General features: G+C 42.3%; 1 pseudogene; it reads right to left on the bottom strand.

Moving 5' to 3' along the window:
* Positions 1–382: 382 nt before the first annotated feature.
* LOC132240143 (casein kinase II subunit alpha'-like) overlaps positions 383–20,229 on the bottom strand; it is a 29,064-nt pseudogene continuing 9,217 nt past the window's right edge.

Raw genomic sequence — 20,229 nt, 5'->3', positions numbered from 1 at the left:
CCTGAATCTCACCCAAGGAAACCCAGGCTTCAGGGGAATTGATAGGAAGTCCGATAGCCACAGCTTGTTGACCAAAAGAGTTAGTTGAACAGCAGTCTCCTGTTCAATACAGGTAACTGTGCCACAACTTCTAGTCTCTCATTGCTCATGCATTCCAAAGGGAAAGGTCCCTTCATTCCCGAACCGTGTGCATCATCACGCTCGCTGCCAGAGTTTGTTTGTTTGTTTGTTTTATTGGCAGACTGTTTGGTCTTACCCTTCTTTGTGTTTAGAAGATAAGACTGAAATTTCATATCACACTGTAGTTTTCCTTCAAGATTTGTATTTGTTGGTTGGTGTACTGGCCAGCATCAATGCCGCATTGCCCATCGCTTTCCAGTCTTCACCCAGCTGCTGGGAGACCCCTGGCAAGTACAGCCCTACCTGCACAGGGCTGGGACGGCTCCTTCACCCTGAGGGAGAAGTATGGGTGCTCTACGGACTCTTGGGCAGTCAGTCTGCTGATGGTCGTATTGCAGAAGTTTGTCTAGAAAATCTAGGGCCTCAGGGCTGAGGAGGTGTCTGTTCTCATTATGCATAAAGTTTTCCCAGCATTCCCATGAATGTCACTGAAGGGCGGATCTAGGTATATGTGATGCTTCCTCAAATAGCCATACAGCTCATTTGTATCCTGAACCTCGGCAATTCAGACAAGCTGGTCATAGTTGTCCTGTCCGTGTAGGAAGGGTTCTCTCTGAAAGATCATGCTTGCTAGCCTATAGCCCGAACTCCACATATCCAAGCTAAAACCATGCATCTTGCAGGCCACAGAGCTCTGGTCCCTTGAAGTACCTGGAGGCCACAGGACATGGCAGTCCTGAGCCAGAGGGCAGAACTCTGCCAGACCCCAGGGTATCACCCGCTGCTTTTCCTGTTGGTGAGCATCCGTCAGGATATTGGGAGGTTTCACATTCCTAAGCACAGTCTCTTGCTGGGCAGTAATCCAGAACTTGAAGTACTTCAAACCAGATATCACAGTCTGTCCGGATCCTGTAAAGTTGCTTAAAATCTATATTATTGATATTGATATATTCAAATACCAAAGCCAGTGTCTTGACACAGAGTACTTCACAGTGTCAATCAATTTAATGATATTTCACAGGAGCGTTCTCCAGAATCTTAATCTCTTGTTTTATCTTCTTTATCTTCACTGGCTTAAGACTTTTTACAACCACTCTTTGGTGATGTTAATGACCTCAAATACTTCATATGCTTTCCCTAGACCAAGTTTTCTAACCATTTGCTAATCACCGAAATTACCCCAGTTTGGGACATGAGCCAGATAGTACTCAGGGCTCCTCAGGCTGTTCACCACAGCCTAGCCCTGCGCCCTGCAGCCCCTGGAAGGCTGGAAGGGGGCACCTCAGGGAACCCAGGGTGGTGGCTGGGAGGCTAGGGCCCTGGGGCAACAGCAGAGGAGGAGGTGCTAGGAGGCAGGTGGGCTAGGGGCAGGACATGGCGGGACAGAGGGCTGGGCTGCCCCCAAGCTTCATGGCACCCTAAGAGGAGCTGCTGCGGCAGCCCCTACTGGCCAGGAAAGGAGATGTTCTGTTTCTGAATTCATTTTTTTTTTAAGTCATCACAATGCTTCACTTTATATGTAACCTCTGGATTATTTCAAATATGTGCACTTAGTCAAATGCTACTATTCAAATCAAACCCTGGGAGCTAAAATTCTCTGTGGTTCCTATTGGCTCTGCACTCACAGGTCACTGTTAAGGACCATGCAAGTGGGTGTGTGGAAAGTCACTCTGGAGTGAATCAGGTACACAGCACCCTAACCATGAGCCTACATGAAGTCCAAAAACTATAGGTCTTTCCTCCCAAAGTTAAATCCAATCGGCACCATTCCTCTGTCTAGTATCTCACAGTGGGACTGTGAACTAAACTGAAGCTCTTGTGAGCGGTTTGAGGTCCCTGCTCACAGCAGTCACTTTCTTAACGGTTTGGTTTCACAGATGCCCACGCTAATCTTGCTAGGTTGGATGTTTCTCACCCTTTAGCTTTACAACAGCAAGTGAACAAAAGCAGGGTGCTTCCTATTCTGTAAACATACACTGCTGGGCCTGCTGGGCCTGCCTTGTGTGCTCTGTGGCCCGTTGCAGTGAGTTTGCTGCCCTGGAGCAGAGTTGAGGCTGTGATGGAGACAGATGTATGCAGCCCATACAAGATGTCAATTGTATCTTATTGTTTGGGAGTAGGCAGGATTCGTAGAGACCAGTGCCACACAGGAAAGTATTAACCTAAAAATAAAAAGTCTTTCAAAGTGAGAGGCAACACATCAAAGAAGAGCTATTTGGGATACACTGAGTCCGGCAGAAGCCCAAATGGTTTTGATGAGGAGACAAAGTCCAGTAGGCATCAGTGCGGCCGTCCTAACAACTACTTTCTTGTTATCTTCACAAACAGTTCTTTGGGGCACAGTGTTACTTTAGGCCTGGTCCTTTGGAATGTTAAAACATGTAACAAAGGTTACATGTTTTAATATTCCACAGGTTTGAGGCATAATATGTGCGAGGCAATTCCTCTGGCGTGGCAACTCCAGCTCCTTTTATTTTCACAGAAGAAAAAACAAATTCTTTGGGATCAGATAACCAAGAGTGGTTTAGCAGAGTGCACAGGTCTGGTCCTGTGATAGCCCAGATGTTAATGGGGAATGAGTTAAGGACAGGAAGCACCCTATACCAGTAAGTAAGGTGTCAACAGGTAGAGCTAGAAATTAGCAGGAGTCTGATGTTGACAAAAGCCTCTGTCCTGACAGGCAAGGAGCAGGGTTGCTACAAAACGGAGAAAGGTTTGGTCCTATCATTGGGACCATCTCAGTTTGTTCAGGGCTTAGTGGCTTCCCAGGATGCAGAAGTGGGGAAATCCTGGCAAATCCAGACTCCTAAGTTTTAAGGTCAGCAAACCAGGCAGAAATACTGACCCAGAGCAAAGGGCTCTCCTTTTCGCCTGGGTCTGGGAAGCCCAGCATGGCTCCTGGATTCCTGCAGGCAAAGCTGTGCTCCCACTTTAGCTAGTGTCCTTATCCTCAAAGAACTAAGGTCATGGCATTATTTTAGAAGAGTTTACTTTGGGAAGCAGCTACTCTAATCGCCTCCCTTTAGGCCATTATCCTTATTTTAAAGCCTGAGGTTAAGTGTTTTATTCCAGGTCAACAAAGCTAAGTAGTGGTAGAGTCACACAGTGGTAGAGTGGAAAACTAAATGGTTCTGTTTCCACGCCTGTGTTTTTTGCGCTGTAACCTTCCATCTTAAAATGTACTAGAGGCTCAATGCATGAAAATTCGTGCAAGAATAGGCCTTCCTTCCCTCTGGCACCCGGGACCAGGGCTGGCTTCCCTCCTGCCCCGGCTTCCTCAGAAGGACATCCGGAATGACGTCTGGTCTAACTAGTATATTACCCTTTTATTATTATAGAAACTCAGTATTGGACTCATATGAATGCTGGGTTCATGGGTGTTGAGGGCAGAAGCAAAAGCCTTCTTACCACTTCTGGTTCCCTCCCACTTTCTAGCCAACACTTTGCAATACCAGGCAGTTCTTAAAGACTGGGGTAGGTTGTTTAAGTAATGAAGATTAAATACACATGGAAAGAAAAAACAGTGAGGAAGATGTGCTTGGAGGTTGTGGCTCTTGAAACTTCAAACTGAGCATAGTATTGTAATTTATACAGTGGGTAGGTAACACTTGGGATATGGGTTCTATTTGAGGGGTTGAGGTGGGAAACGCAAAAAGAGTATGATGTAGAAAGAGGATTTAGGGCTCAAAAGGTCATGTAGTCATGGCAGAGAGATAAGGTATTGAAATTGGTATGCAATGCAGTAACTGGTCCCAGCATTCCATACTGTAGATCCTTGCTGCATACATTCTGAAAACTTGTTCTGAGTACCCCATTTTTAGGGGCTGGCTCCTACCTTCTGTTGCTATCACTTAATTAAGTATATATTAATCTTCTACTGTGTGCCAGGCATTGTACTGGCACTGGAGGTACGCAGGCAAAGAAGTCATAGTCCATGTCTATAAGAGCTCTCATTGTAGATGAAGGAGGACTTAAGTCTGGTTCACATAAGATACAGAGGTACAAACTTCCTGTGGGAGACAGGGTATCTTCACAGAGAGGGGGTCTCTGGGCTGAGTCCTGAATGAATACGTGTTCCCAAAATGAAGAGACAATGTAAAGATTGTTCTGTGTGTAAAGCATAGCTTTTCGCCATTTCTGGGGGTTGAGGCAACCATTTTTCTCATTCCCCCATATACTGATTAGGAACTCTTAAGACACCTACTATCCTAGCCTCAGTCACGTACAAGAGTTCAGAGGTGCTACAAAAGCCTTCTCTACTCCTCACTCCTTATCCAGTCCCTGTGGCCATCACCCAGGGTGCCACGGCAAGGCCTGGAAGGGAGAGCTCCCCAATCAGTCTCCATTAGTTCTCCTCCACATGGATACACACCAGCACATCAGTATTCAAACAACTGCTCTACATGCACCAATAAGTAATTAGAAATAAAATAGGAAAAGTATTCTACCTACAATGAAGACAAATGTATAAACTAGTTAGAAATATGTTTAACATGAAAGATCTAGAGCCTAGATAACTGATATAAGATGTAGAATCTGGGCACATTTTTATTATCAGATGTGAAATAAGAATGGAGCTAATGGAGAGAGACACATGAGAAGATTTAATGTCACAGTAATACCACATGCTCTCCAAAATAATGTGCAAACACTATCATTCTAATTGATAGTCCAGTGTGGTATTTTATTTGAATTGGATCAAATAAATGACCGTAAAATTTATACGGCAAAATGTATATATTTATATTTTTAAAAAATAACTATGAGGGTGGTTATATTTTGCCAGTTTTCAGATCCTCAGAGCTGTTATAACCAATCATCATGTCAATGGTGGGGCAGAGGAGCTATATGAACAATCCAGACATCAGTCTCAGTGTATGAGGATTTAATATGGGACGAAACACAATTCAGCAGGAAAACATTAGATTACTAATAAATGGCACTGGCATAAATGTTAGTCTTCTGGAAGAAAATAAAATTAGAGATCTGTTAGCAGTTATACAAACTTAAAATCTAGTCTGATCAAAGGCTTGAATGTAAATATAATGGGTAATTAAATTCTTATGAAAAAATCTGGGAACCTAGATGCATATTCTATGTTTGAGAGAGGCCATTTTAACCACAATGAAACAGAGAAGATAGTAAAGAAATTGTGTGTGTGTTATATAAAAGTTTTAAAAATATATTTTTATTGATTTCAGAGAAAAGGGAGAGGGAGAGAGATAGAAACATCAATGATAAGAATCATTGATTGGCTGCCTCCTGCATGAACCCTACTAGGGGTTGAGCCCACAACCTAGACATGTGCCCTGACCAGGAATCAAACTGTGACCTCCTGGTTCATGGATCGATGCTCAACCACTGAGCAACATGGCCAGGCTATTATATAAAACTTTTTAAAGTATGGGAAAGATGCCATAAAAAATACCAAGTGAAATAAAGGGCCAATATCCATTTTATAGAGTGAAAATTTTCAAATGGACCGGAGAAAGAAAACATGGAAAAAATGGAGAAAGGAGAAAAACAGATAATTCAAATGGGAACAAATCCAAATGGGCAATGCATATATGAAAATAAGTTCAAATTCACTGATTATCAGAAAAAGGCAAATTTTCTGGCAGTGAAAAAAAAAAATCACTTGCCACTTTTGTCAAAATGATTAATACCCCCTTTTGCTGGTAGTGTTGTTGAGGGAAAGACTTATTCATACATTATTAGGGAAAATATTAAGTGCCACAGAGACTTTGGAAAATGATATGGCAACACCTTTTTAATTATAAAATACACTAGAGGTCTGGTGCACAAAATTCATGCACAAGGTGGGGGGTGTCCCTCAGCCCATCCTACACCCTTTCGCAATCTGGGACCCCTCAGGGGATGTCCGACTGCCGGATGTCCATGCAGTATCGAGCCTAAACCGGCAGTCGGACATCCTTCTCTCAATCTAGGACCACTGGCTCCTAACCACTTGCCTGCCTGCCTGATTGCCCCTAGCCCAGGGGTGGGCAAACTTTTTGACTCGAGGGCCACAATGGGTTCTTAAACTGGACCGGAGGGCCGGAACAAAAGCATGGATGGAGTGTTTGTGTGAACTAATATAAATTCAATGTAAACATCATTACATAAAAGGGTATGGTCTTTTTTTTTTAGTTTTATTCATTTCAAACAGGCTGGATCCGGCCCGCGGGCCATAGTTTGCCCACGGCTGCCCTAGCCACTCTGTCTGCCTGATGCCCCTAACTGCCTCTGCCTCGACGTCCGGAATGACGACCAGAAGGTCGTTCACTTGTCTGGTCTTATTTGCATATTACACTTTTATTATTATAGATATGCTATGGTACTATGACAACATTGTTACTGGTTCCTAACACTGAAAACACACTTAAGAGTGCATCAAAGAAGACCAGTGAAAACAAATCTTCAAGCATCCACATGCTGGGATGCAGTGCAGTCGTGACCGAGAGGGAAGCAGAGCTACCTATGCTGACATGGAGCCATCTCCAAGGTTTACTGAGGAATGGCACACATTGGGGACTAAGCCTGTGCCTGAGCCTGTGTATCTGCAGAAATAACACCTTGGAAGGGGTCACTGCAAAGGGGTATTGAGGACTTCCGGTGGGAGGAGGAGTGGAATTTTTGGAGGCTAGGAGATTTCGTTTTTTATTGCATTTTTCTTTATAATTTCTTTTTTTTACCTTTTGCATGTATTTTTCCCACTAAGACAGTTAATATTGTGAAAGTCCAAATATAAAAGCTAAAAAAATACAGTAAGGAAATGTGACTGAAAAGAAACCAGGTCTAAATGAGTCCATTTGAAACATGAGTGCTGATGAGAGGAGATGGGAGGAAAACATAGATAAGTAGAGTGGAGGAGAGCTTTCTGACCTGCTGTGTTTGAGATGGTGCTCACAGCCAGGCATGGCCAGACACCTTTATTCCCCACCACAGCATGTCATAAATTAGGGATGCTGCGGCAGAAGATGAGATCACCTAAGAAGTTCACCAAGGAAGAACACATGGGCTGCTGAGGTTAGGATGGTGAGGGTGCCCATAGCGCCAGGTTTCCCAGGCTCACTGTATAGGAGCGCCTGAGGGGTCTGCACTAACAGTGATAACTCAGAATTTTGGGCTCAGGAGCCCAGCAGCACACTGTAGAATTCAGGTATTTCTAGGGCAACAGGTGTTTCATATGCACCCACAAAAAGCCCTTTGTCTTTCTTTTGTTGATGTTCACTCTCCATCCACTAAGCTATTTTTTCTGCTGCCAACCGAACTATAGGATCTCATTTCCAAAACTGTGGCCATTTCCACTCATATTTGTTTAACAAAGGTTCTTATGGAAACACTTCCTATATCTTTTTTCTGCTCTTCCTTTAGATTGGCATCTTTATCTTAAGGAACTATATCTTGTACTCACTCAGATTACCTTTCTTTACTTTCCCCCAGTCTACACTTTCCTGCTCATCACCTTTCACTCAGGCCAGGACTTACCTGGCTCCCAACCAGGATCCTTGCCTGCTACTCAGGTAGTTGTGGGGGAGACAAAAGCAAGTGAGTGATCAGAGAAGTAAGGGCTCCACCAGGGAGGTGGAATTGCACCCCTATGTTCACTGCAGCATTATCCACGGCGGCCAAGACATGGAAACAACCAAAGTGTCCCAAGATAGAGGACTGGATAAAGAAGATGTGGTACATATACACAATGAAATACTACTCAGCCATAAGAAAGGATGAAATACTGTCATTTACAACAACATGGATGGACCTTGAGAACAATATGCTAAGTGAAATAAGTCAGTCAGAAAAAGCTAAGAACCATATGATTTCATTCATATGTGGGATATAAAACTGAAACTTGTGAGCACAAACAGCAGTGTGCTGGTTGCTAGAGGGAAGGGGGAGTGGGGGGAAGGGGGTTCTAATATATGGTGACAGGAGATTTAACTTTGGGTGGTAGGTACACTGAGCAATATAGAGATCTTGCAACAGTAACCCACACCTAAAACCTATATGATCATGTTGACCAATGTCATTTCAATAAATTTAATAAAAAAGAAAATAATTAAAAAAAAACCCAGTTTCAAGGAGAGCTTGGGTTAAAGATCATGCTTGTGAGATTGAGCCATTATAGGAAGCAGTTAGCAAAGCACCAGAAATCTTTGAGAGAAGAATGTTGGCCCAGGCCTTAGTCCCAAACCTAGGATGAATGGTAATTAAATAATATACAGGAACAAGAGTAGATTATTCTTTCAGAACCAACCATTAGGAAGATCAGAAAAGAAGTGCTGGTGTCTTGATGTCTAATAGATGTTGGCAGAACTCCATTTTAATATGAGGTTGTTTAAATCCCTTTTCAGGTTGAGAGAAAAGATACAGGAGAAAGGCTGAGATTGATTATATAATGAAAGAGTGAGAGAGTGAGACATGGCATCATTTTCTAAAGCTGTTCAAAGACAGTAGAATCAGAAGCACAGGCAGAATAGTTAGCCTTAGATAAGGAGGGTGTTGGGATATATCTTGCAACAAAAGAGAAAGCTTTGCAATTGAAGAAATTTAAAGGGACCCCTATTTTTTCGCACCAATATTCTCTGTGAAATGAGATCCAGGCTCACTTTTTTTAAAAAAAAAATTATTTTTATTGATTTCAGAGAGGTAGGGAGAAGGAGAGAGAGAGAGAAAAACATCAATGAATGATGAGAGAGAATATCGATCGACCACCTCCCTCAGGGAATTAAACTGTGACCTCCTGGTTCATAGGTCAACGCTCAACCACTGAGCCATGCCAGCAGGCAATCCAGGCTCACTTTTATTGAGAGATGAGGACGATGAGTTTTAGACCAGTGTTTCTAAAACTTTACTATGCGATCAGATCACCTGGGATCTTGCTAAAATGCAAAATCATTTTCAGTAGGTCTGATTGAGGCTTGTGATTCTGTATCTTTAAGAAGCAACTAGGTGCTGCCATTCTACAGGAAGAATAGAAAGGAGTAGAATTCCATTTTTGTCCTAAATTGGAGGTGAGTAAAAGGACAGCCCAGTCATGAAGAACTATATCTCAACCATTGTAATGGTTTGGTTATCAGTTTTATGTAATAATATGTAGATCTCCCTGCCCCATCAATAACTCACACTCAGGGCACTTATGCAGAAACCCAGTGTTTAGATGGATTCATTTTGGAAGCTGTTGGAAAACCTGAGGCACTGAGAATGAGCTTCTGTTCCTCCCTCTGAGCTCCAGGACCAGGAGTGGTCGGGAACCTGTCTAAACAGTGAGCATTCAGAACAGAGACTCAGGTGCTGCTGATCTAGAGGAGATCCAGAACCGGGGAGGGGACTGAAGGGGTGAGGAAGGCAGTAAATTCAATGTTGTGTTTGGCCAAAGTAGAAGAAAAGCAAGTCTGAGAAACAAAAATTAAAGCTTGCTATATTTTGGATTTTAAGCTTTACCTGTTATATTTATAACATACTTTATCATCACACTGCTGATTTTCATTTTATTAAAGTTTCAAAATTGTGTAATCATTATTGTGATCTTTTCTTTTGTAGCTTATTCTATCACTATAACAACAAGACCATTACTTTTCTTCCCCAGTGGGCACTAATATATTATTTTGACTTCATAAAATATTTTTTAATTTTAAAATTTAATAATTTAATCTACAGGAGAGTTATTGTGGAATTTGGCAAAATAAGTTAGCTACCATTTCTTGTTTGATCACTTACGCTGATTAAACTACTTGTAATTAAACACTTGAGATTTACATTCTGTATTTCTTGTCTTCCATTTAAACCTATTGAAATAAATTCTCTGTATTCCCTTTGAAAAATACAGTCTTGGGCTAATAGCTTTAGAAAAGACTTCTTTCTTCATCACTCTTTACATAAGTGTTCATTAAACAAATATTATGGAGTACCTGCTATGTGTGGGAGCTGTCCTACATGCCGGAGCTGCATCCTTAAAAACAATGCCCTGCTCAGTGGACGCTTCAACAAGAGACTCCTCCAAAGACCAGGGTCTGTCCTGAAACATTTCTATGTGTTAGCTACATCTGTTGTCCTGCCATTGGTAGTAATAGCATCTCTTTCACTAGGAAAGTGTCCTGATTTGGGCAATAATTATATGGGGACTCCGTGTTTCAAATACAAATCTGAACTTCAGAAGCTGAGGGGCCTGCCTGAAGTCCCCCAAACCCAGCACACCAGAGAAACTAGCAGGGATAAACAACGTGGGGCTCCTCAAAGAGGTCCTCAGAGGCCAATTCTGTCTCTGGAGACACACCATCTGCCTCCAAGGTCAGGAGCATGCGCAGTTTGGGGGACTCTATAAGCTGTAACACAGAAGCACTCTTGTTCATGAAGAACTATATCTCAAAAATAACAAATCATACTTGGCTTCACAAATCTCAGCACAATTCTCAAGTGTCATTTTCTTTAGCCTCACGATTATCCTATGGATGGAAAATAAGACCCCCGAGGCTCCAGGTCACCCAGCTTAAGTGGCTAAATGCCAACCTTGACCAGAAATCACTGGATCCATGTCCTGTGTCCTCCCTGCTACTGGCCACAGCTGCAGGGCTGGAATTCGGAGGGTGAGGAAGCTGCAGTGAGATGTTAGTCATCAGCTCCTCCTTTAACTCCATTAACGTCTGACAGCCAATTATTTTGTCCAGGGAGAGGAATGCACATACAGAAGCCAAAGATAACCACATGAAGTATTCACAAGATCCCAATTCCTGCAAATGCCTGGCTCCGCCTTTGATTCGGGTGGGAAAACCCATAGTTGTGTTGTTTACCTATGTGCAAAAGGGAGAGATGAAGCAGTAAGGCCGGCTTCTGGATACAAATAATGAAGATGTGACTCTGTGTTGTTCATTAGTGGGCCTCAGTGCAGGGAAGCAAGACGTATTTGCCTTCCTCAGCCCTGCAGAATGTATTGGTTATGAAAGGATATTTGGCACCAATTAGCTTATAGGAGAAGCGGCATGGAGACAGAGCGCTTGCTCACACCTGAGTGTTGGTGTGAATGAAGTGCTGCTGGAGGTCACAGGATTGGGTCAATCTATTTGGGCAGGTGTGACTGCAAGCAAATGGTTTCCAGTGGGGAAGACGGTCTCTAAAGGCTGTGAGGTAACTTGAAAGTAAAACTAATCAAATAAATCCCAGTGACCTCCAAAGTTTGCAGAGCACAAAGTACTGTTCTCGGAAGATGCCAACAAATGAAGTCAGCTGCTCCCCAGGCGTCATGCGGGCATCCCTTCCATGGCTGATGCTTTTGGAAACCGGTGGAAATGGGTCAGAGCTACAGATTATCCATTCGCCAGTCGGGCAGTACGCATATGTGACATGCCAACTGCCTGTTCTGCCTGGACTGGGCATTGTGGGATAAAGAAATATGAAGGCTCTCAAGGGCTTAAATGTAGTGGGTAGGAAAGTCAAGTGCACCCGTTTAGGTCACTGAGAAATCACTGCTAAGGGACGGTGTGGCTGTGGCTCGAAGGCTGTGGATGTCCAGGGTCTGGCAGATAGGCCACTGAGGGCTGAGAGAAAGTTATTAAAAAAAATAACTGAATTGAAGTTTGGGCCTGAGGATACTGAATAATCTATAATAATAAAAGCATAATATGCTAATTAGACCAGACAGCCAAACAACCTTCTGGATGAAGCCGGGGCTTCAAAGGCCGAGGCAAGCCATCATGGCTGCGAGGGCCGAGCCCCTTGCATGAATTTCGTGCATCGGGCCTCAAGTGCTACATAAAGACAGTCAGTTGCCCCATAAGTCTGATTATTTAAAAAATAAAACCAACATGCTGCATTTAGGGGAGGCTAAGTCATGAAGTGGGCTAGGGTTCAGAGCCAGACCGAACCAGAATGAACGAGGCAGCCCAGCACTTCCACAGGCTGGTTACTTATACCCTCTGGGCTTTAGTTTCCTTGTCTGTAAAATGTTGAGCAATAGTACCTGCCACCAGGGTTGTCATAGGGGTAAACAAGCAAATCTGTGCAAAATTCTTAAAGCAGTGTCCGGTACACAGTACACCACTCAAAATTGCAATTTATAACTTAGAGAAAGAAGATTCAACTAAATTCGTTAGAGAAAAATTAAAGAACGAAGGGAATGAATGACAACAAAGTAAAGGTGGTGGGGTCCTTGCAGCCCTGCCCATGAGAGAACAGAGCCAGTTCCAGGAAGTGTTCTCTTCAGCGGGGTTTTCCCAGAACCCAAGTTCATTCCCTTGTTTTGCTCACCACGCAGCAAGTCTCTGACAAGGGGATCATTTGAGACTCATCACAGATGTCATGATCCCTAGAAAAGAATACGCTCCACCTGGAATTGGCAGATTGGCATTTCAGCATACACATGTAAGCTTGCCCATTGCAAACCTGGCCCCAACACTGACCTGATCCATCATCAATGATGTCTGCAGACAGGCTCTGATTGAAAGAGGGAAATATGGACCCTGGGGCAGGGGCAGGGAGCTGGGAGGGAAGATACCTACTAACTGGTCTCAAATTTAAAAAACAAACCAAAACATGCCTAGCAGCCATTTCTACACAAGGCCTCTCTTAAAAACTGCACTTTTGAGAGAAGCTTGCACTGAACTGCCAGCCTGCACTGTGTTCCAGCCATCTGAGCCAGCCCTCATAACGGAGTTCCTGGATATAGAACTCAGGCTTTCCCCATCCAGTCTATATAAGCCAGCTCCCCTCTGGCACTTTCCATTTCATGGAAGATGGAAGACTATGATCCCCCAGCCGATCTGAAACACCAAAGATGGCTCACCAGAGCAGAGTGGAACAGAACAGCATGAGCCAGAGTAGCCTGGCACAGATAGGAGCTGAGCTGAGCAGAGCGGACCAGCACAGTGCAAAGCAAACTAGCATGGAGCAGAGCAGAGACCAGGGAGGTGCAGAGCAGAGCTATCCAGACAGATAGGGGTCTGGCTACAGGGACGCCTGGCCCTGGGGCTGCCTCACGGCTGTGCTGTAACACAATTGAGCTCTTCTACAGCTTTAATATTTATGTAGCCAAGCTGTATCACCACCATTGAGTTATTTTGCAGTGAATAAAATTTCCATTTTCCCTTCACCCCAAAGTAGGGATTCCTATTGGCATTGAACTGGCAACAACCATTGGTTGACAATGTGTAAAAACATATTTCATCCTAGACTTTCAATGAGCATTGAAAAGTGCTAATAAACCTGATCTTTACTTGAAGAAAACCAAAGCTTGAGATTTTTATTGATTTAGGAGACTGAACTCTTTGACCCCTGACCCCCAATGGCTTCCCATCACAGCTACAGTAAGGGCCATAACCATACCTTATCCAGAAGGTGTTTTGTGAATTGGACTCTGGCTACATGGCTAACCCCACTTGTTGCTGCTCTACCCTTCTCCTCTGCTGATCTCAGGGAGAGAGCTGAGAATTCAGCCTTCTAGCTTCTTCTCAAACACAAATATTCCAGCCTCCTTCAGGGGGGTTGCAGAGGCCCTTACCCTCTGCCTTCTTCACTCAAGTATGTCTGTAAAGAATCTTCCTTGGGGGTGTCCTTAAACCTCTCCACCAAAATGGTGCCACCACTATCATCACCTCAGTTCTCCACAACTTTACTTCTATTTGTTAGTATTGCCTGTCTCCTTGTTTGCTTGAGCTGGATGTGATATGGTGTAAGCACTGAATAAATTCACCTTACCTCACTATTAACCCCCACTTCCATCAATCCCTGAGTTCCAAGCTTTCTCCTGCTTCTAGCTTAGTCTAGACTCAGGCATGAATGCTTGGAGTTGGATGGCCAGTATTGTTGGCATCTCTGATATTTACTAACTGTTCCTTAACCCCTAAATTGCTAGCAGATATTCATGACCCTCAGGGGTAATAGAAGGGTAAGGAGAAAGACTCCCACTTAATAGGCACAGGATGGCTGGCTCCATCATTTATGAAAAATGTTGTGGATACTTCTGACACCTTCATGCTAGGGATTTCTCACTAGATTTCTAATCATATCAACTACGCTTTCTCCATATATGACAAATTGCTTTAAAAAAAATTTAGAAAATTTTGTCACATTCCATATTCCATCCTGGGATTCCTCTAACCTCCTAAATGCTTTTTTAAATTTGTATTTATTAGGTTTTAATCTTTGTGCTATAAACATTAATGGGTTTGAATAAATGCATATGTCATGTTTTGGCATACATATGGGTCATACAGAATAGTTTCACCACCCTAAAAACCTACTGTGCTTCACTTGTTTAACTCTCCTTCCCAAGTCTATAGTTTACACTAGGGCTCACTCTTAGCATTGTACATTGTATGGGTTTGGATAAATGTATAATGACATATATCTACCATTTTAGTATCATACAGAGTAATCACACTGCCCTAAAAATCCTCTATTCATTCCCCACCCTCACCCCAAATCACTGGTAACCACTGATCATTTTACTTTTGCTATAGTTTTTGCCTTTCCCAGAAAGTCATATAACTGGAATTATATAGTATGTGGCCTTTTCAGACTTTCCTCTTTCACTTGGCTATTGTAGTTAAAATTCATCCATGTCTTTTCATGGCTTGATAGGTCATTTCTTATTACTGAATAGTCTTCCATTGTATGGATGTTTATTCATTTGCCTTTTGAAGTATATCTTGCTTACTTCCAGTCTTTGGTGATTATGAATAAGGCTGGTATAAACATTTGCATCCACATTTTTTGTGCAAGCATAGTTTTCAAATACATTGGGTAAATACCTAGAAATGAAATTCCTGAGTCATATAGTCAGACAATGTCTAACTTGTAAGAAACTGCCAAACTTTGCATTTCCACTAGCAATGAATGGCAGTTCTTGTGTTCCACATCCTCATCATAAATTAGTGTTGTCAGTTTTATTTAAATTTTAGACACTCTAATAGGTATGTAGTAGCATCTTGTTTTAATTTGCAGTTCTCTAGTGACAAATAATGTTGAGCATACTTTTCTAATTATTTTTATTTTTAAATTACAGTTGACATTTAAAATTGTATTAGTTTCAGGTGTATAGCATAGTGGTTGGACATTTATATAACTTATGAAGTGATTCCCCAATAAGTCGAGTACCTCCAAAACCATATATAGTTATTAAAATATTATTGATTATTCCCTATGATATACTTTATATCCCAGTATTTTGTAACTGCCAATTTGTACTTCTTAATCCCTTTATCTTTTTCATCCAACCCCCAAATCCCTTTTTACCTGGCAACTCTCAGTTTGTTCCCTTTATCTATGATTATTTCCATTTTGTTTGTTTATTTATTCTGTTTTTTAGATTCTACTTATAAGTAAAAATATAGGGTATTTATTTTTCTCTGACTTATTTTACTTAGCATAATACACTATAGGTCCACCTTTGTCACAAATGACAAGATTTCCCTTTTTTTAATGGCTGAGTAATTTTCCATTATATATGGGAAATATATATATTATTATTCATTTGTCTACTGATGGACACTTAGGTTGCTTCCATATCTTGGCTATTGTAAATAATGCTGCAATGAACATAGGGATACATATATCTTTTCAAATTTGTATTTTGGGTTTTTTCAGATAAATACTTAGAAGCTAGGTTTTTCTTTGTCTCTTGTTAATAGCTTTCGTTTTAAAGTCTATTTTGTCTGATATAAATATTACTACCCCAGCTTTATTTGTTTTTTTCCATTTGCATGAAATACCTTTTTCCATTCCTTTACTTTTAGTCTCTGTGTGTCTTTCAATCAGAAGTGAATCTCTTATAGGCAGCATATGTATGGGTCTTGTTTTCTTTTCTTTTCTTTTTAAATATATTTTATTGATTTTTTACAGAGAGGAAGGGAGAGGGATAGAGAGTTAGAAACATCGATGAGAGAGAAACATCGATCAGCTGCCTCCTGCACACCTCCTACTGGGGATGTGCCCGCAACCCAGGTACATGCCCTTGACAGGAAATTGAACCTGGGACCTTTAAATCCGCAGGCTGATGCTCTATCCACTGAGCCAAACCAGTCAGGATGGGTCTTGTTTTCTTTTTTTCTTTTCTTTTTTTTTTAATTAAATCTTTATTGTTCAGATTATTACATTTGTTCCTTTTTTTTCCCCCCATAACTCCCCTCCTCCCAGTTCCCGCCCCACCCTCCACCCTCACTCCCCACCCACTGTCCTCATCCATAGGTGCACGATTTTTGTCCAGTCTCTTCCCACATCTCCCACACCCCTTTCCCCCCCAAGAATAGTCAGTCCATTCCCTTTCTATGTCCCTGATTCTATTATAATCAACAGTTCATTCTGTTCATCAGATTATTTATTCACTTGATTCTTAGATTCACTTGTTGATAGATGCATATTTGTTGTTCATAATTTGTATCTTTACCTTTTTCTTCCTCTTCCTCTTCTTAAAGGATACCTTTCAGCATTTCATATAATCCTGGTTTGGTGGTGATGAACTCCTTTAGCTTTTCCTTATCTGTGAAGCTCTTTATCTGACCTTCCATTCTGAATGATAGCTTTGCTGGATAAAGTAATCTTGGTTGTAGGTTCTTGGTATTCATCACTTTGAATATTTCTTGCCACTCCCTTCTGGCCTGCAAAGTTTCTGTTGAGAAATCAGCTGACAGTCGTATGGGTATTCCCTTGTAGGTAACTGAGTTTCTTTCTCTTGCTGTTTTTAAGATTCTCTCTTTATCTTTTGCTCTTGGCATTTTAATGATGATGTGTCTTGGTGTGGTCCTCTTTGGATTCCTTTTGTTTGGGGTTCTCCGCGCTTCTTGGACCTGTAAGTCCATTTCTTTCACCAGGTGGGGGAAGTTTTCTGTCATTATTTCTTCAAATAGGTTTTCAATATCTTGCTCTCTCTCATCTTCTGGCACCCCTATAATTCTGATGTTGGTACGCTTGAAGCTGTCCCAGAGGCTCCTTACACTATCCTCGCATTTTTGGATTCTTTTTTCATTTTGCTTTTCCGGTTGTATGTTTTTTGCTTCCTCGCATTTCAAATCATTGACTTGATTCTTGCGCTCCTCTGGTCTGCTGTCGGGCGTCTGTATAATATTCGTTATTTCAGTCCGTGTGTGCTTAATTTCTAGTTGGTTCCCCAATATAAGATCGAGGGTCTTATTAGTTTTCGTGTAGATCTCATTAAGTTTATCGGCAGCTTCTAAACAGTTCTTGAGAGACCTTAAAAGTGTGGTTCTGAACTCTATTTCTTCCATTGACAATTTTGTCCTGTTTCTTTGTCTCCGCATTTTGTTATGCTTCCTTGGTGCACCCCCTAGTGGTCTTTGTTCGCAGTCTTATAGTTAAATCTTGATTGTTGTAGCTAATTCCAGGGAGGGTTTGACCTCCAGGCCAAGTGGCTATGAGAATCAGCTGTGTCAGCAGTGAGAGAACTTCTGTCCTCTAGGGAGGTGCTAATCTAGCCTTTGCCTGAGGCTATCCGGCAAATGCCTTTGTGCAGGGCTTGGGCGGGGCGGGGCGGGTCGCACAGGATCAACAGGGTGGGCCGGAGAGAGCAGTTATGGCGGCTCTCAGTCCTGTCCCCAGGGGCTCCGCCTCTCTGAGTCCCAGCACCCGCTGCAAAGCTCGGAGAGAAAGCTGCACTCGTTCTGACCGAAGCCAGACAGTCCCGCTTCTCCCGTTTGAGTCTGGGTCCCTAAAGACTCGCCCGGATCTGGAGCTCAGAGTCTGCGACTCCCTCCCGATTGAAAACGCCAACCGCTCCCTCCGCCGCCAGCCCGCTCCACGCACTCCGCACCTCAGAATTTGACTTCAGCACTGCACCTCCTCTGAGTGTCCGTATGCGTTTCTCTTTCCTCCTAGTTGTAGGACTTCCACTCAGCCAGCGTTCCTGTGGTTCTGGGTGATGTCCCTTCCGTGTTTTAGTTTCACTTTTGAAGTAGTTGTTCAAAGCAGCAAATTATGGCGTTAACCTATGCCGCCATCTTGGTTCTCCCGGGTCTTGTTTTCTTATCCATTCAGCCACCCTATGTCTTTGTTAGAGCATTTAATTCATTTACATTTAAAGTAAGTATTGATAGGCATGTAGTTATTGCTATTTTATTATTTATATTTTTGAACTTTTTTTCTTTTTCTTAAAGTCCCTTTAAGATTTTTTTTTTTAATACTGGTTTGACAGTGATAAATTCCTTTGGCTATTTCTTGTCTGGGAAGTTCTTTATTGTTTCTTTGATTCTAAAAGATAGCCTTGCTGGGTAGAGTAATCTTGGTAAGTCTGTGCTTTTCATCACTTTGAATATTTTGTACCAACCTCTTCTTACCTGCAAAGTTTCTGTTGAGATGCCAGCTGACAGTATTATGGAAGCTACCTTATAATTAACTAACTGCCCAGAGAGTTAGTAAGAAATATTTCTGGGCATTACTGGAAGGAATTAAAATTAGATTCAGGAGACTGAGTAAAGAGGTCCACCTTCGTCAATGTAGGTATTATCATTCAATCCATTTGAGGGCTCAAAGGGAACAAAAAAAGAGAAAGAAGAGAAAATTCTGCTTCTCTTCTTGAGCTAGGATGACTACCTTCTGCCCTTGGATATCTGAGTTTCTCATTCTTGGGCCTTCAGACTCTGGGATCTACTAGTACATCAGCAGTTCCCTGGTTCTCAGGCCTTTACACTCAGACTGAATTTCCCACTGGATATCCTGTTTTACAGCTTGCAGATGGCAGATTATGGGACTACTCAACCTCCATAACTGTATGAGTCAATTCTTTACATATAACCTTGACCCTGACTAATTAACAGAGTTGAGGAACAGGGTAGTGAGAACATAAATTGAAAGGGATAGGGCCCAGAAAAAGGAAGACAAATTAGTCAGGGAAATGGTACATATTGAGCAGTTAGTCTGAACCAAGCACCAGCCTGCAAACCAGTGATAGGTTATAAATGAGAGCCAATGCCTCTGGTTTGTCAAACTCAGGGTCAAGTTAGAATCTATGGTCATCAAATAAGTGATTAAGATGGTCTTGAAAAATGACTGAGAAAAAGGAACATGGTCTAGGGACAATCAGAAGATAGGGTGAATGACAGCATATAAAACAAAACAGAGAGCAAGGATGACTAGTTTTTGGAGTGGGCCAAATGGGTGTCAAGATACAGCTGGAGGATAAATATTGGAAGGAAAAGTTGAGGAGAAAAAAAGAGCAGGTGGTGGATCTGTGTTAACTAGATAAGAAGTCACCTGAAGAGCAGTGAGTCAGCCAAACAAGAATTGATGGTATATTCAACCATAGAGAGAGAAAAAAACGTTATTTTTATCTATAATACACGAAGGAGCAAGAACACATTTAAAGATACATAACAGAGCAAAGGGCAATAAATGATTTTCATAGTGTTCAGACTTATAAAATTTATGGCTAGCCTGCCAACGAGCTAATGTTTCCTCCACTCATCCCCACCAGCTCATTCCCCAACCAACTGAAATGTGATATATGGTTTTTCACTTTCATGTGCAAATTCCAAGAAGGTAAAGCATGAGTACCAAACTTATTTTCCACATAGCTGACTAAAAGGGGCATATGGCAAATGAGAGTCAATCTGTGATATTTGTCACCACTCCGTAGTCAATCCTAAGTGACTTGAGGGTGAATGAAGGCTGAACCCACCATCCCCATCTCTTCCAGCTAGAAGAGACCCAGGGCAGTTCAGCCTGAACTTCACATTCCTGAAACCCTGAAAGCTCCTATTCTGGCTTGAGCTTCTGCTTCCTTGTCTCATCTCATCTAATCAGCTGGCTAAAGCTAGGTAAGGAGGGAACTGGCAAAGAAGTGAGAGGGAGCTGCAATGAATGTGAGGAAGCATCAGAGATTTGGCCATCTCCTCTCCCCCTTTTCTTAGCTGGCCTCAGAGTAGGATACTCCATGTTACAAGGAACAAGAAAATCATGTTCTAACCCACTGTGGTTGAGGGTTGACCTATGAACCAGGAGAACATAGTTTGATTCCTGGTCAGAGCACATACGTGGGTTTTGGGCTCAATCCCCAGTGGGGGGCAAGTTGGAGGCAGCTAATCAATGATTCTACCTCATCACTGATGTTTCTATCCCTCTTTCCCTCTTTCCCTCTTCCTTCCTCTCTCTGAAATCAATAAA

This window comes from Myotis daubentonii, chromosome 8, assembly GCF_963259705.1.
Source record: "Myotis daubentonii chromosome 8, mMyoDau2.1, whole genome shotgun sequence".
In the NCBI taxonomy this organism is placed as follows: Eukaryota; Metazoa; Chordata; class Mammalia; order Chiroptera; family Vespertilionidae; genus Myotis; species Myotis daubentonii.
Note: the sequence above shows the minus strand (reverse complement) of the source record. Positions and strands in the feature narration are given on the sequence as shown.